Here is a 13,530-nt window from a genome sequence, read left to right on the forward strand (position 1 = left end):
CAACTAAGATTTACAAGTTCTGCCAACTTGGATCTTCTTGTTCACCTAATTAGGATAATCCTGGAAGTCTAACGAAGAAATTCTGGTTTCAATGCCATGTATTTCTGCCTTCACCAAACACAGATATTCTTGTTGAGTAATCATACAATTCTTACTCCAGTGAGTTGAAAATTTACCTATATAAACAAAGGAAAATGTATGTTTTTATTATACTTGAAAAAACACTTAATAAATAGATATAGAATAAAACAAAGCACAATTCAATGTTATCTAAAAGCTTATTTATTTTGTTCAACAGTCTTTTCAGTACATTTCAGAATGTCATGGGTAGTAGGGTGAATTTCTGTTAAAAAAAACAAAAAGAAAGAAAGAAAAGAAATAACAAACAAACAAAAACGTGTTGCCAGTTTCTTTTGGGTGCTTTGAGCACCCCAGCAGAGACGTTAAAATTCTAGAGTCCAGAACCAAAAAAGAAAAGTGTCCAGCAACTTAATAATTCATGCACACACACCCTGACCGTCTTGTAAAAGCTGAACATAACTATTGCACATTAAATAGGGTAGTGCTACAAACGATTGCCTATGCACCCAGACATTGACATTTTACACAGGCTTACTATGATGAACTATGGAAGTTAAAAGTTCTTAGAAATGTTACCATCAATGAAGAGGAAACTAACACTATAACAAATCTTTTAAAATACTACAAGACAAATTTTCACCATATATTCTCAACAATACAGATTCATCTGACTAAAATTTACATTTCGAATAATGATTTATCCACTTCACCTTCATATTGTCCGACCAGGCCAAAATAAGATGGCCTGAATTGCTTCAAAGGTAAAACTCATCTGCTTTGGATAATCAATGTTGAGGGCATACAGAAGGCCAAAGAGGTGTGCCAGGGCAGTAGAGAGATCTGGAATGTTATGTAGCACAATGTCCCCTTCCAACACAACTGCATGTTCTCGCACAGACGTATCAGCATCGTCATCTTGTAGGATGGTGAGGATGGCAACTGATGCACCGTTCAACACTGGTTCCAAAATGTCAGTGTCCTGAAGAAAAGTAAAATATGAATTATTGAAAGCTAAGAAAAACTAAAGACAAAACAAATTTCTAAAGATTTTAACTTTAACCTCTATACCATGCTGGTCGTTTGACCCATGGAGGTTTTAAGAAGAAAAAGCTTATTTTCTTTTAATTAATGCCACCTTGTGAGTTTTGCACAAAAATATTTTCTGCTATGGAACAACCACTAACAATGCCCAGCTGCTGCTCAGCAGAAAAAAAGGAGTGAGAGTTATGACAACTGCAATCCCCACTATAAAATTATCTGGACTGCACTGAGAAAGTGTACATTTCCATTTTGGATAAACTCATCCTTTAAAAACATCTCATAGCAATTAGTTTTACTTGCATTACTTTTTTGTACTTACTAAGCACTTCAGGAAAACCTCTGTTGCATCTTCTCTTGAGGAAAATGGGCAGGCCTCTCAGTGCCCGTTGGACACAGTGTTGGATGTCTAAAGAGTATTCAGTGGAAAACAAGAATTTCAATTAGTGAAGTAACATGGTGTACTATACACAATGCAAAATCAGAACTGTCATAGTAATGAAAGTAAAGCACAGGTCAGACCCAGCAACACGCAAAACGTACACCCCCCCCCCAAAAAAAACCAACAACAACACCATGTTAACAATTTTACTTTCGTTTTACAAATTAAATAAAGTACTGCCAAATAAGAACAAAGCAATGACTCATGACATTCATTTTTACTGACATATCCACTGATGTGTTTTGTTTGAAGTGTTACGGGTCCGAAATTGAGGACGAGAGTAAAACAATGATGGTCCAGAAGAGGTCAATCAAACAATTGATTTTTAATGAATGCACGCAGCGTGGAGAGGTGTAAACTGCCAAACAGTTGTACATCTCTACCCAAAATACACTCTAGATTGCTTTTATAACATCAGGGTATTGTAACGCCCCTTCTTGCGTTTACAAGCACATAATTTGCATGTACAGAACATTCATGTATTTTAAGAATTAACTGCAACATAGAGGTTCCTCTTTCTGGCATCCTCTTAAGAATATGGTGATGATCTAAGACCTTTGAGGTCACCATGGGCTGGACATCCTTCCGTCACCTGTAACTAAGCAAACTCAAATACCACAAGAAGCTGAATACATTCAGGCCTTTGCTCAGCTACTATTTTACTGTAACAATATACTCAGCATATGAGTTATGATATATATATATATTTAACTCAATCATTTTAAAGTAGTTATAACTGCACCTATAATAAACATGTTAATATTTGATTATGATAACCCCTATAATATAAATTATAACATAATGCCAGCAACTTCAATAAACACTTTGATGAAATGATAATTAATGCAATGATAAGATGATGGTTATGTAAAATAATCCCTGTAATTCCACAATTCCCCCTTTTGACGTCTTCCAAAGACGTCACTACACCATTCCCAGGTCCACTACCTTCGCTCTGACCCTCTCTTGCCGCCCCCTGACTCAGCAAATCCGACAACCACCTCATGTCCTCTAGGTGGTCCAGCAATAAAACACCAGCTCCCACTTGAAAACACTTCATGCTTAAGTGGTCTCTGCTCCTTTTCTGGGTCCCTCTCTAGTGGAAATCTTCTCCTGTAAGGGATAAAAACAAACAACCTCTCTCTGCTACACCTTACTAACCTACTGTGTTCATCTCAGGTTCCTGTCATTATTCAAAGTTGGTTCACAATATCATATCAGGCAAAATCACAAACCCTACTGCCACGTCTACTTTGTTAAGCTCTTCAGCTAGACTCTGTACCGGTTTGCCAATCTGTGTGTACATGCCTCTACACTTTTAATGTCTAAATGCACATCTGGATGTATGTGCACTTGTATGTCTATCTGCATCTATTAGTCAATAATTTGCCACATATAATGCGTTAATGTGAGAAATGTTTCCTGACTATTAACTCCTGATACTCGAGGAACTTTCCTGTTTGCCCAACCTCTTAGGTTTGGCCTTTTACACTTTTACTAAAGAAATTTTAACAGAGCCCAAAGAGATTTTTATTTTGCTCCTGTGCTTGACAGGTTAAGCGAAGTTGTTTTTTGTTTTGTTTTGAAATTTTTCCCTTCTGTGTGTGTGTGTACATAAGTAAGAATATGATAATCAACATAAGATCCCTGGTTTGCAAATGATTTTCTGCCCCCGCTGCAGGGCAACATCCTACATCATTTTGTGGTGAGTCTATGTTGGCTAGTTTAATGCAAATATGTAACAGTTGCTTCATTACATTGCCCACTCAGAGTTGCACAGTTTTAATGTATGTGGAGAGTGTTTTCACAGTTTAAACATAGGTTACTCACATTTCTAGCCTGATTGTTTCCCAATAAAAGTGAAATCAAACATTACATTTGATTTTACTTATGTATTATCCTGTTCTGGGCTCTATCCATTATATTAACTTTATTTAATCTCAATACTCTTTATGTGTGTGAGCAACGCTTTTAGTCTTATTAAACACAACCCAAGTAAAATGCACACCATCCCCATGTCAGCCTAAATCTCCGCTAAAAAGCACACTTCAAAGTTTTCTATCTGGTTTTACGCCTCTTTTGGCTTCAAGCATATACATAACATGCCAAGGTTACTGTTAATGCCCGTTAGACAAGTTTCCATTATCTACAACATTTTGTTTCACCCGGCTCACCCTCACACATTTCCTGTTCACTTATTGCATATTTATCTTTAACACCTTTTACCTCAGTAGTTGCTAAGCAGAAACAAAGCAACCTGTGGTCCACCTTTACCCTGTAAAATAAACCCCTGTCATGATTGTGTCTGTAAGCATGTTTTGCATTCATTCATTACACTCCCCGCCATTCCTGCAAGTTAGGAGCTGTAAAGTTGAAAGCTGCATCAAGTCCAGGCCTTTGGCCTGGCCTATATTTAAATCATGTGTGTTTGTAAGCGTGCATGCAATTCACCTGCTATGTTCTCATCTTCCCTCAACATGTATCACCTGGACACTCTCACCAGTGAAGCTTAAAACCTGTTTGGACGGAACATCAACTCTAAACAAGCACAGTTACGCATTGTGTATAAAATTAACTCAACCTCATGCTAACCTACATAAGTACCTGTCTTAAGAGAGACCTCTGCACAGCTCAGACGCCAGTTGCAAGAGCTCTCTAACATTAGAATCATCAGCTGTGACTTATATAGTGTTATTTCGGTACTTTATACTTCACACATTTTTGAACGTTGTTTATATGGGGAGTTGCTCTTTTTGTGTCTATATTTATTAATATGCCTTGTGCACTAAAGCTTCCTGTTTTTCAGTCTGGCTGAGCACTTGTTTGTGAGTATAAACTGGCCTCTACAAGCCTTCATTAGCAGATACACATTACAAATACTTCATATATACAGAGAAAAACCCAATAATCCACATTTCACTATTTTGTTCTTTGGTTCAGATTTAGATTCTGTATTGTTCTTTATTTGTTATTATTTATATTCAGATTCTTTTTTGCTAGTCTTGGTTTGTTGTTGTCTGTTTGGGAGCTGACATAGTCTCTATGAATAAACTTCTTTTGGTGGAGTAGCATCAGGAGAGAAGCTCCAGAGAGGCATATAACAAAAGAGATCTCCTCAACGTGTTGTATATTTTCAATATTTCCTTATTATTTTGTCATAAAATAAATCACCCAAATAACTTAAGCTGTGTGACAGCACCTTGCGTTTACGCCAGGCTGTGAACTGCCCTGATGCTACACCCCCTTTTACCCCATTTACTTCTGATTATCTCAAGTACGTCCTGTACCAAATTTGCTTCCTCTTTTTAAGCCCCACATTTAATTACAAGCTCAAACATATTTGCCCTATATTGCTGTCTCGACGTGTTTCCTGTCCACTTAACAGAGTTATTCTCAGAACTCAGAAAGGTCACGTAGACATTTGCTTAGTAACCCTAAAAGAGCACCTTTCATGTAGCTAATCGCATATATTAGCACCCCCCTTTTTGTGACACATCTCATGTGTTACAAACTCAAAATCCTTCACTTAGGTTAGGGAATTAAAAGAAGAGTTTAGTCCTATCATATTATGTATAAATGCTCCGGAGCTTCAAACCTGTATTTAAGGAATGAAATCAAATTAATCATCATGTCAAATCCTTTCTTGGCTCCATCCACAGCCTGCATCCTTGAAACGTCCTATAAACAAAAGCCTGTGTGTTAACCAGAACATCACCTTTTATACTCACTTTCTCCACTGATGATCCAACCTGTGTTATAACCCAAAATAAACTTACACAGAACAGTTATTGATCATGTGTCCCCTCCGTTCATGGTAACTTAAGTTACATCAATGTTTCCCTTTTAGCATTTAGCATTCTATAATGTAATAACATAATCCAACCCCAGTAAATAATTTTCTCAACGCACACATCAATATCCCAAAATCAGCATCCCCGGATTTAAGTCTCCCAGTTGTCCTGTTTGTCAACCTGTTATTTATTTCCCCTCTTGGTCCCATCACTCACATTCACTCCCATGCATTCACACGTGATATTTTTGCTGATCTGCAGCCCTCTGCGCACGTCATCAGATGCTCCACATCAGCAAAATGAGCTCAATCATTTGTTTTATTTCGTTTTCCTTTTTAGGAAAATAGTTCTCTATAGTTTTGACTGGATTGAATCGATCAATCCATTTTTAGACAGAGACTTGCCGCCAGTCAGTCTCTGATTGTAATCAATTATAATTCTGTAATGCCCACCTGATTTTCGTACTTGGTAATTTTGTCAACGCCGTCCGTTCACTCTCTTCCAGGCCTGCTTAGAACAAAATGAAAAAGAGGAACAAAAATGAAAAAAGAGAGCTGATTATTAGCTCATCAAAGTACAAAACAAAATCACCTGACAGGTTTTTCTAAGTGCACTGTTATAAAACTACGGGCCCTTTTAGACATGTCCATGTTTATCAAAACTCCCTCTATTAAAATAAAACAACAACCTCAAAATCTTCAACAATCTGAAATTTCACCCGTTCGACACACTGAAAACCTCGCCAAAAGCTGCACCGTTTCGTACACAACAATATCCCCCTTTAGGCACTTTACCATACTCAGATTCAGCCTAAGATCTTACAACAATGTGTCAACACTAATTTATAAACCTCCTAATCAAATTTGCACCTCTGAACAATCTACCCCTCCTTTAAGGCCTCAATCACACCCACACAGCAAGCTCCTCTGTCCACATTCACACGAGCTCTCAAACTTTTTCCATACTCAGCCATATCTCAACAATTTAACTTGGCAAAAGAAATACTTTTTTAAACCTCATGCCACTATTCAATTATTTTCATTTTCTTTCTATACTAATCACTTGTTTTGATCACTCAGTGCAAAAGCACTGCTAAGTCACCCTTTTAAACTAGTTTAATCAGTTTATTCAACATTCACACCATTCTATCACTCATACAAGTAGCAAGCCGATCTTCATTGCGTATGTTTGTGTGTGCTATTTTGCATATATGGCTTCACAGTCTCACGGACACTTTCCCATTCTCCAGTTAAAGAATCAGTTTTCTCCGTCCCCCAATCACTAACCCAAATTTTACTTCCCCACCTTAAATCACAGCCCTGCTGGTCTTCCACCACCAGTTAGGGCTTGCTGTCAGGTTCCTGGACACTGTAAACAATTCAACCAGAAACTTGCCTTAACATATCCATTCATGTTAACCTGTAGTTTCATCCGACTCCTGGATCTGAAGAATTGGTCCAGGTCTGCTTGCCCCTAAAAATAACAAACTAAAACATTTTCATTATTATCACGGACGCCTAAACGACCCATTTCTCTTTTTCTAGTCAAAAATACCAATTATGCCATGTATGTAAGCGTGCTCTTCCTTGCGTTATGTGGTCATGTAAATGCAGTGTAAGCTGTTTTCTTCATTGCATCCTTATATATTCATTGCATTTTCATGTATTCATATTTAATTTATGCATCTTTTCACTGAGCTCTAGATTCAAACTATCTCACTTCTGATTCGTTTCAAAAATAATCTCACATGTAACAATTGGTATATGTGTGTTTTCTATTCATTAATATAATTGTCAGTTATTTTGATTATCTTTACCTTTGTATTGTTTACCTCTTTGTTGTGATATGGTGGACATCCCTAAACAATTCATGGGTTCAGGGTTCAATTTCAATCCAATCATCTCCTATCTTCTCGCCGTCAAACTCGTCCAGCTTCATCTCTCACTGGTCCTTTTTCATTCACAGTGTCCTGTTCGGGCTTCAGAGCCCCAGCAAACACAGTCTGTTTCTCCTCTGTTTTGATCTTTCAGTATTTCCTCTTCCTTCAGTCTTATTTTCATTTGCTCTGTTTTCTTCTCCATTCATCTTTTCTATCTTTTCTTCCAAGATTGCTCCAAGCTTGGCAAATATGACAGTCAGTGCCTTCAAGCAGACATATCACGCTGTTCTTCACCAGCATGCATGTTGCATCCCGTGCTTTCTTCCATGCTGCTGGACTCATCCGTCGTTGTCAGTGTTACTGCTTTCGCCTGCACTGTCTTTTAGCTTCCGTTACTTCTTCACGTCCACGATGTTCTATCGATCTTCATCAGGAAATTGACTGTCCTTTGAACTTCTTCTCAGTTTAGGGACAAAGTGAGAGATCCAGCCGCACAATTTCGAGCCAAAAACTGGCTTATTCTCCCAATTCTTTTAATCTACTTTTCTGCTGCTGAACTCAAGGTTGCAAAGTTGAAAGACGCCCACCTGTATTGACACACTAAACCATATAATTAGTAATATATGCATTTTTCTTAAAGGCTTCATTTGCTTCATGTGCCTAGAGTTAACTCATCTATCCCTCTGTGTTCTTTCTGTACACACTCAGTTCCTTTTATGGGCATGCATTTCCTGTTCACTATTTCCTGTCGCTGCAGCCCCGGTACACAGAGCCATATTTCCTGTTCCTCAAACTAATCTAACTCCTTTGTTTTTACACACGTTTACAGGTTCTAACCTCTTTAGTCATTCAGTAATCGTCTCACACACTGCCTTTTCTTTCAAACTCCCCCTTTTCACTTACTCAGACAAATCACACAGTCACTCAAATCAAATACTGACAGCATTCACACAATTAAAATCACTCGAAATACGCTTTCATACGAGTATCTTGGACATGCCTTCCATGATCAGAAAGAGCAAGTCAAAAGAAAAAAGAAAAGGAAAACTGAAACCTCTCATAACATCACTGAAGGTCAAATATCTTCATAGACCCAAAAGTAAGCATATTATTTCCCTAGTCAAAAGTCAAACCGTTCCTCACAAAGTAATTTTTAATCTAACAGCCTTTGTGTTTTGAAACTAAAAAGAGGAAGGAACAGCGCCCAATTTAAACTGCGCATGTTGTCACTCAACAACACACACACAGAAAATGTAACTGTATATATTATCTCAAACTGAAACAGAACCCATCTAAAAATCCTAAAACATCTTACTTCGACACCCCAAAACACACATCGCTTACAGACATCTTTATTAATTAAATTATCTCAAATTCAATTTCACTTGTCAGAACCCAGGTAGCGGTCTTAAGTATCAACAGTTTATGTATCCTATCTCAAAACCCCGCAAAAAGTCATACAGTCCTGGCAAGAAATAAAACTTTACTTACATATTATAATAAACAAAACCAGCATCTTAAGTACATGCATCAGCAATGTCTAGCAGTCTCTATAAACTTCCTATCAGTCTTACACAGTTTTACCTAGTACAGACACGTGTCAAGCAAACCCCATACTCATATTCTACAGTTATCATGAAATACTTATCATAATCAACAACAGTCACACAAATATAATAAACATAAACTGCATTTCTTCCCTTAAAACACGGATTGAAGTCGTCATAAACCCAGGCTCTGCAGTCAGTCATTAGCCACTCATTCGTAAACAGGAAATGTCACTCTAAATAAGTCACAGGCATCTCATTTACATAGACACAGACACACTCTCAAAATAACCAGCCTGCTGCAGTGCCCGTGGCAGACAGAGCCTATATACAAACATAGAAATTATAACACAGAGACGTCTGATAAATTAAATAATATTTACAAGGCCTTAAATTGCACAACCTACATAATTTAGATAAAATTTGAATTAACCCTCCAAGGGACAAACTCCAAGTTTTTGATAATCAATGACCCAGTATCAGGTCCAACCTGTGTCTGGTCTAATTGCTAAAGTTCCTAAGTCAATTTAAAAGCGTCCAACGCCCAAGGTCCAACCTTTATTACCCAAACAAAGTGCAAACACCGTTCCAAACGGTCAAGTGGTCCAACCACTAGCTATTTTGGAGGTTCCCAAGTTCTCCACGATTGCCAATCGGACTATCCCGTCCAACGGAAAATCCTGAGCGTCCTCAGGAAATTGGGAGCGTCACCTCCGAGAAATGCACTTTCTTAGAACTTCCCACAGTTCCGTTCTACAGAAATTTAATTATGTTTTTAAAGACATCCTATGAAACCACCAAACCGACTTTATTGATGTCCAAGCCCAGCTTTATATTCAATTATGACTGTATTACCATATACAGATTTCAAATGACCTATATCCTAAATTCAGTAGTCCAACTACTTTAAATTCTCTTTCCTTAGCAGTCCAACTGCATTTCCTTTAATCAGTACTGTCACTTAACCTTACATTATCATTACTTCAACTTCAATTCTCATGAGATTTTCACCAAAATCAAAACAGACCTTTACCAGTAATTTTCAGTGAGTAGACTTTCAATTTTGTCAGAACCAATTCAGCACTGTTTGGAAATAATTCAACAGGTAGTGCCTTACCTTTGAATAAGCCGGCTTATGTCCACTCACTTCGACCACTGACTCGTGTCTGCCTGTTTGAGCACCTTGGACCCTCTCAGTCTCAACCTCCAACTTTTCTCCCTCAACCCTCGGCCAATGCACCAAATGTTACGGGTCCGAAATTGAGGACGAGAGTAAAACAATGATGGTCCAGAAGAGGTCAATCAAACAATTGATTTTTAATGAATGCACGCAGCGTGGAGAGGTGTAAACTGCCAAACAGTTGTACATCTCTACCCAAAATACACTCTAGATTGCTTTTATAACATCAGGGTATTGTAACGCCCCTTCTTGCGTTTACAAGCACATAATTTGCATGTACAGAACATTCATGTATTTTAAGAATTAACTGCAACATAGAGGTTCCTCTTTCTGGCATCCTCTTAAGAATATGGTGATGATCTAAGACCTTTGAGGTCACCATGGGCTGGACATCCTTCCGTCACCTGTAACTAAGCAAACTCAAATACCACAAGAAGCTGAATACATTCAGGCCTTTGCTCAGCTACTATTTTACTGTAACAATATACTCAGCATATGAGTTATGATATATATATATATTTAACTCAATCATTTTAAAGTAGTTATAACTGCACCTATAATAAACATGTTAATATTTGATTATGATAACCCCTATAATATAAATTATAACATAATGCCAGCAACTTCAATAAACACTTTGATGAAATGATAATTAATGCAATGATAAGATGATGGTTATGTAAAATAATCCCTGTAATTCCACAGAAGCCAACATCTTTTTCAGTTTCTGTTAAGAGAAAAGTATACTCTCTTCTAAAAATGTCAGATAAAGGAGCACTTCACTCACCTGTTCATCAAGTTTATCCAGGAAGTCTTCCATCTCCTCACCAAGAGCTCCCTTCTTAGACCAGTACAGTTTCAGCAGGCCAGGCACAACTTTGTCAAGGGATGCATTGAAGGTCCCCAGGAGGTCTTTGCTTGTGATCCGATGAAATTTTCAGATATCTAAACAATACATTCACCAAAATATTGTCATTTATTCAGCACAGAAAATTCCTGGGTAGCTGTCTTGGACAGTCTGCACCATGTTATATGCCTGACTGTGTCATCAACAGCAAAACCTACCTACTTCAAAAATCTCTCATGAATACGTCTTTTGCACAGGAATAGAAACACCCCCCACAAAACCCAGTATCAATATGAAAATACATATTATGTTCTAAGTTGCACCAAAATCTGTGACCAATCAGATTCTGTGACCTGCCTTAGTATTCTTTCCCTAACAATCTCAGACTATAGAAGTCCTATTTCTAGCACAAAAAGAAAAAAAATACATGCTAAGTCAAAATTATGAGATTGCCTTTCTGTTTCACAATTTCGATTTAGCATGGGGACTTTTGTACTGGCAGAAATGTTCAGGGTAAGGATTTCAATATAACACTGGCAAGGGCCTTGACTGGAGTGGTAGCACAAGATAATAAAGTTGGCCAATGCATTACCCCAGCAAATACCGTACTGCTTCAATATAAGTATAAATCATGCCCAATTTGAATAATAATTAAATTATAAATAAATTAGGACAGTCTTACCTCCTCAGAGGAAAACAGCGCAGGTCATCTCTCCTGGACCTCAGATACCATAGGCTGACACTCCACGACCTCTCTCCGCCTGAGAGAAAATGTTTGCAATAATGAAACATTTCAATATAATGTAGAAAAAAAACCGAGAAAAAAAAGTTACGGATCGGACTCCCCGATCCTTACTACGCATGTGCAAAGTCGGACCGTACAGATCGCGTCTACCCGTGGAATTGTACATAAAATCAATACTCCACCAACAAAAAGGCTCTCAAAACAATACAATACTTTCCACAGCTTTGAAGGATGGGTCAGGTGTATCCTTCGTGGCCCACCCTATGCCAGAATTCATAGCGCGGCCCAGCCGATTCTAGTTTCAAACAATGGCGGCAGCCACTTAGTTTTAATATTACTCTTATTACTCTTTCTGGGTCACAAAGTAAACTTTTAAGGTATTTTCAGGCGAGAATGTAGCTGTGTAAATTTCATATATCTGCTCAGTTTATTAAGACAACACATTTTTGCAAAAATGCTTCTACGTTTTCGGAGACGTCTGTTACCACCAGCTTCGATAGCTAGCTAGGGATTCAAGGCTTGCTAGAGCAGCGAGAACAGCGAACTCCTGGCATATCATTTTCAACCCCCCGCGCGGTCCTTCGCTAGCTTAAACATGATATATAAGTCCCTTAGATGACTTAAACATGTTATTGTTTGGCTTTTTTTCAGTGCTTTACTCATTCCACCCTCCTGGATCCTCAGGAGGATGCAGCCTAGCGCTTGTAGAAAATCCTAATAACAGATGTCGTTAGCTTACCTGCTAGGGCAAATGGCCGGCAGCTCCCGCACCTGTCCAAAAAAATGGTCAAATAATACACTCCAACTTCAGACCAGGTAAAATCCGTAATGGTCGAAAAATTTTAATTTTCATCCAACTTTGGCCACGTTTGTTCAAAGTTTCTTAGCAGGTTTTCAGTTCAGAACACATCGACAAACCACTATCACACAGTCTGCTCAGACTCGTTTGGTCTAGTTCAAACTTATTCAGACCACGACGTGTGCCAGTCACCTACGGGGTTTCCCACCGGTTCCCAACTCGACTCAAAAAATCTACTCAAAAGTTGATAATCTTTGTTATGCTCGCTAGAAAATCTTAGTTAGGACAACAATGGAAGAAATTTGTTGGGCAGACATGCTATTTTAGGTTGTAAATGGAAAGTTTTATTTCTAAGTCAGTTTAATTTGAAAACTTTACTCAAATCAACAATTACTAGTTATCGTTTTTACAGTGTAGGAAGGCCGCACGATCACAATGACTTCATTCATGTGTCTACTGTAAACTGAACCTTTACTCTCAAGTAACATTCACACCCTGCATGTGTAAACTGACACTAGTTTCACCAACTCCCACTCCACCTCAGGTTTAGCAGAACCTCACCTGCACATTGTTCTTCCTCTGTTCCTAAAGTCACCTTGGGAGGGATGATAACTACACTGTTAACATCCCTACACTGAACCCTGCTCTGGCTTCTTCTCTTCAAGCTCTCACCATGTGCTCTGTAAGCAAACACACTTAACACCCTTAAAACTGCAGCATAACAACTGGATACACACCAATTCAATTCAGTTTCATTTATATAGCATCAAATACAGTCAACTAAAGGAAATCCCAACAATCATGCAACCCCTGACAAGCAAGAACTTGGTGACAGTGGGAAGGAAAAACTCATTTTTAACTAGAAGAAGCTTCTATAGCTGAACCAGATTCAGGGAGGGAGGCAGGACAAAAGACACATTATGGATGGGAGCCAGTAACTAATGATTAAACACAGAGTGTTGTGTAAACACAGAATGAGAAAGGTGAGCAAAAAATAAGCATTCAGTGCATCATGGGAAAACCCCAACAGCCTATGCATGACGTAGAATGTTTTCAGGGTCGCCCAAACTATATGATTCATCAAAAAGGAAAGTTTTAAGGCTAATTGTAAATATAGATAGTGTCTGTCTCCTGAATCCAAACTGGAAGCTGGTTTCACACAAGAGGGGCCTGAAAGCTGA

General features: G+C 38.2%; 1 long non-coding RNA gene across 1 annotated transcript; it reads right to left on the reverse strand.

The window, feature by feature from the left end:
* Positions 1–537: 537 nt before the first annotated feature.
* Positions 538–12,738, reverse strand: LOC109204037 (uncharacterized). Its single transcript, XR_002063623.2, has 5 exons — positions 12,290–12,738; positions 11,488–11,566; positions 10,746–10,903; positions 1,442–1,528; positions 538–1,060 (listed from the first exon to the last, which is right to left on the reverse strand). It is a non-coding gene; the product is annotated as an uncharacterized LOC109204037 (long non-coding RNA).
* Positions 12,739–13,530: the final 792 nt, after the last annotated feature.

Source organism: Oreochromis niloticus, linkage group LG11, assembly GCF_001858045.2.
Source record: "Oreochromis niloticus isolate F11D_XX linkage group LG11, O_niloticus_UMD_NMBU, whole genome shotgun sequence".
In the NCBI taxonomy this organism is placed as follows: domain Eukaryota; kingdom Metazoa; phylum Chordata; class Actinopteri; order Cichliformes; family Cichlidae; genus Oreochromis; species Oreochromis niloticus.